Source organism: Hippocampus guttulatus, chromosome 6, assembly GCF_054856545.1.
Source record: "Hippocampus guttulatus isolate MCC_2025c chromosome 6, RoL_Hgut_1.0, whole genome shotgun sequence".
NCBI lineage: Eukaryota > Metazoa > Chordata > Actinopteri > Syngnathiformes > Syngnathidae > Hippocampus > Hippocampus guttulatus.
The window spans coordinates 14,795,936-14,801,250 of record NC_141266.1 but is presented as its reverse complement, the minus strand read 5'-3'; positions in this window follow the sequence as shown (position 1 = coordinate 14,801,250).

Sequence of the window (5,315 nt, the reverse complement as noted above, 5' to 3'; positions counted from 1 at the left end):
AGGAGGGTTGGATAGATAATCACAGGTCGGTGTGTGGAGTAGTAATGGCAAAATGAAGCCCCATAAAGTAGTGAAGCCCTGCAGGGAAATACTTCACACACGCTTCAGGGCTTCAAGATGAATCATTTCCTCGACTATGCCATCATGTGGACAGGAAATGTATAACATGCTTGGTGCATGCAATAAAATGGTGGGGTGTAAATCATGCTCTGAAAACATGTATTTGAGGAGTGTTTTTACATGAATTGTTCTGTGTTACTTTGTCTATGTTTGTGCTTATGCAACAAGTGAAAATGTGAAATAAGGAGGTAAAATAAAGTGCTTATTCGTTTTTATTTAAAAACAATATTTTATCCTACGTTTTTGGACTCGGGTGGTTTCTTTTTTTGCAGAGAATTTCACCTGCTTTTGAACAAACTCTTTCACATGGTACTGATGAAGCAGGAGTGCATAGATATGTGATAGCAAGTTGGTATGAAGGGGAATCCAGAGCGTTTCTTTTCCGCTTTTATTTCGAACAACACTCGAACCTATCGTATCATTTCCTGAATCAGTCACGTGGTACACCCCCTTCACGGGGCTTCAAACTTCACCACTGATGTCATCAACACGCGCTTCGACTCCCCATTCATGAACCACTCATCTAGATTACTCAACACACGCTTCAGGGATTCGACCCGTAGAGCACATCACAAGTGTATAGTAAGGCGTTTTTACCCGAAAAAAACGACCATGTATAGTAAGGCGTTTTTACCCGAAAAAAACGACCATGTATAGTAAGGCGTTTTTACCCGAAAAAAACGACCATGTATAGTAAGGCGTTTTTAGCCCGAAAAAAACAACCATGTATAGGAAGCCGTTTTAACCCGAAAAAAACCCGACCATGTATAGTAAGGCGTTTTAACCCGAAAAAAAACAACCATGTATAGTAAGGCGTTTTTAGCCGAAAAAAAACGACCATGTATAGTAAGGCGTTTTTAGTCAAAAAAAAGGACCATATATTGTAAGGTGTTTTTAGCCGGAAAAAAAACGACCTTGTAAAACAAGGCGTTTTTAGCCGAAAAAAAAGACCATGTACAGTAAGGCAGTTTTTGCCGAAAAAAACGACCATGTATAGTAAGGCGTTTTTTTCATTATTTTTGCATTTTGTGTTGAATACGGACGGAAGCCGTGAGTCACATACAGTGCAGTACACTACTCGCGAAACACTATGTTCGCGCAAGCAGCAGCGAGGAAACTACTATATTTAATGCACCCGCAACATTCAGATCTTATGTTTGGAAATATTACGGCTTCGAAAAGAAAGACGGAAAGCTTGATAATACCTCCGTCATTTGCAAAGAGTGTCGCACTAAGAAGCCATACAACGGCAGCACCACAAATATGCAGACCCACTTAAAACGATGGCACCACATCACCGACAAGTTTCCCGCCCCCTCCCCCGCATCCCTGTCCAGTTCCTCGTCGGACGCTGGAGAAACTCTTGGCAAACCAGGTCAGGATCAGAAAAAAATTGCCTCTTATTTTGGGGGTCCCCTTGCAGCTCACTATGACCGCGCAAGGAAAAACTATATATGGATGACTCTTTTGGACATTTCATTTTGAGACACTCAGTGAGAGTGGTCTGTGTACGCTACAATACACACAGCAGCTTTGAGGCTGTGACTGCCACATTGTTTAAATTGTATTTTTTTCCTGTCCTATGGAGATGGATATTTCATATAAGACACTCAGTGAGAGTAGTGCGTTTGTGTTTACACTACAGCAACAGCTGTGAGTCTCAGGTGCCAAATTGTTTACATTTTCTTTGCACAAAACCCAATTGCGAAAGGGCTTAAATAAGTTGTTTTACACGTTCTACTGTTTATAAGGAATAAAGTGGTATCCTTTTTGCAATACCATACTGAATTCCATCTTTTTTAAAACGTTTATTCTTTGCTTATTTGCATCATGTTTAATTGCACAATATTGCAACAAATTGCATTGTATCGTATCGGATCGCATTGATTTGAACTAAATGTGTATCGCGTCGTATCACATCGTGAAGACGGTGAAACATATCGCATCGTGTCGCCAGAAAATTCCATGTATCGTTTAAGTAGTGCATCGAGATGTGTATCGAATCGTCTTCAGTGCAGAGATTCACATTCCTACCATGCATAGTAAGGCGTTTTTAGCCGAAAACCCCCCCCATGTATAGTCAGGCATTTTTGGACGAAAAAAACGACCATGTATAGTAAGGCGTTTTTGACCGAAAAAAAACAACCATGTATAGGAGGGAATTTTTGGACGAAATTTTTAGCCGAAAAAAACGACCATGTATATAGTAAGGCGTTTTTGGACGAAAAAAACGACCATGTATAGTAAGGCGTTTTTGGACGAAAAAAACGACCATGTATATAGTAAGGCGTTTTTAGCCAAAATTTTTAGCCGAAAAAAACGACCATGTACAGGAAGGCGTTTTAACCCGAAAAAAACGACCATGTATAGGAAGGCATTTTGAGCCGAAATATACGACGTTGTATTTATAACAAGGCGTTTTTAGCCCCAAAAAAACGACCTTGTATAACAAGGCATTTTTAGCCGAAAAAAAACGACCATGTATAGTAAGGCTTTTTTGGCCCGAAAAAAAATGACATAGTATAGGAAGGCGTTTTTGGCCCGAAAAAAACGACATAGTATAGTAAGACGTTTTTGGCCCGAAAAAATACTATACATGGTCGTTTTTTTCGGCTAAAAATTTCGTCCAAAAATGCTACTATACATGGTCGTTTTTTTCGGTCAAAAACGCCTTACGATACATGGTCATTTTTTTCGGTCAAAAACGCCTTACTATATACATGGTTGTTTTTTTCGGCTAAAAACGCCTTACTATACATGGTCGTTTTTTTCGGTCAAAAACGCCTTACTATTCATGGTCGTTTTTTTTTTCGGCTAAAAAATTCGTCCAAAATGCATTACTATACATGGTCGTTTTTTTCGGTCAAAAACGCCTTACTATACATGGTGTTTTTTTTCGGCTAAAAACGCCTTACTATACATGGTCGTTTTTTTCGGCAAAAAAATTCGTCCAAAAATGCCATACTATACATGGTCGTTTTTTTCGGCTAAAAACGCCTTACTATACATGGTGGGTTTTTTCGGTCAAAAACGCCTTACTATACATGGTCGTTTTTTTCGGCTAAAAACGCCTTACTATACATGGTGGTTTTTTTCGGCTAAAAATTTCGTCCAAAAACGCCTTACTATATACATGGTCGTTTTTTTTCGGCTAAAAATTTCATCCAAAAATGCCTTACTATACATGGTCGTTTTTTTCGGTCAAAAACGCCTTACTATACATGGTCGTTTTTTTCGGCTAAAAATTTCGTCCAAAAATGCCTTACTATATATACATGGTCGTTTTTTCGGTCAAAAACGCCTTACTATACATGGTGGTTTTTTTCGGCTAAAAACGCCTTACTATATATACATGGTCGTTTTTTTCGGTCAAAAACGCCCTAATATACATGGTTGTTTTTTTTCGGCTAAAAAATTCATCCAAAAACGCCTTACTATACATGGTCGTTTTTTTCGGTCAAAAACGCCTTACTATACATGATCGTTTTTTTTTCGGCTAAAAACGCCTTACTATACATGGTCGTTTTTTTCGGCTAAAAAAGCCTTACGATACATGTTCGTTTTTTTCGGCTAAAAACGCCTTACTATACATGGTGGTTTTTTTCGGCTAAAAATTTCGTCCAAAAACGCCTTACTATATACATGGTCGTTTTTTTTCGGCTAAAAATTTCATCCAAAAATGCCTTACTATACATGGTCGTTTTTTTCGGTCAAAAACGCCTTACTATACATGGTCGTTTTTTTCGGCTAAAAATTTCGTCCAAAAATGCCTTACTATACATGGTCGTTTTTTTCGGTCAAAAACGCCTTACTATACATGGTGGGGTTTTTCGGCTAAAAACGCCTTACTATATATACATGGTCGTTTTTTTCGGTCAAAAACGCCCTAATATACATGGTCGTTTTTTTTCGGCTAAAAAATTCATCCAAAAACGCCTTACTATACATGGTCGTTTTTTTCGGTCAAAAACGCCTTACTATACATGGTCGTTTTTTTTCGGCTAAAAACGCCTTACTATACATGGTCGTTTTTTTCGGCTAAAAAAGCCTTACGATACATGTTCGTTTTTTTCGGCTAAAAACGCCTTTCTATACATGGTCGTTTTTTTCGGCTCAAAACGCCTTACTATACAGGCTCGACCTGCAGAGGCATCAGCACTTGCAGCCTGACAAGCTCATCAAAGACACACAGCGGAAATCAACGACAAGTCAAACCCGTGCAACTGAACGCATGTGAGGGGCTTTTCTCCACCTTCGAGCGAAGCCGCTTGTTGCCGTAATGACTTTTCCTTGGCCTCATTGTGTGAGTGACAATGTGCTGCTGCAGGTACATGGGACTCCCCTGTGATGAATCGAATCCAGTACTGTACATTAAAAGCCACATGCATTATCAAGATTTCTATGAGTGTGACAAACTCCTGGTGGCTATGTATATATTTTTTGAATGTGCTTCTTTGTGCTGGCAACATTGAAAGGGTTCAGGTTTTTTTGGGGGGGTTTTTTGCCTCATCTGAATTTCAAAATTTTGCAAAATATGCCAGTCCAACTTGCACATTCACCAGCATACTAAAAGATTTATCACAGCAATGAGAAGATACTGTAACTGTTGAAGACAATTCAGAAAATCGCCTAAAATAAATTATTTTCTTTGTACGTTTTCTATTCAGCAGGTACCGTTTTTAATTTCCAGGTCACTGAATTATTTGGATGGGTTGTGTCAAGAGAAATGGGGTCTTTCTGAATACTCCCATCTTGTGAAGCATTATAGAAAAAGATTAGGGGCTGCTTTGTTGACCAAAGGGGACTGTACAAAGTATTAACATCAGGGGTCCTTCTAATGGTGGCACACATGATTTGATGTTAAAGAGGATTTATTATTTTTTTAAATACCTGTAGAAGCTTCAATAGTGGCTGCGGTTGTGTTATGCATCCACTAGATGGAGCTATGCTAACGTAATACAATACAATAGAGCTTTATTTATATAGAGCTTTCACAACCGCTGCAGCTGTAACAAAGTGCTTTACAGAACATTTAAAATACTACGCCCAAGAAATCAGAATATTGGTCCATATAAGGCGCATCAGATTATGAGGCGCACTGTCGGCTTTTGAGAAATTGAATGCTTTTAAGGGCGCCTTATAATGCTGAAAAATACGGTGTCTTTTTTTCTTTTTATTCTCTCGCTTTTTTCTCT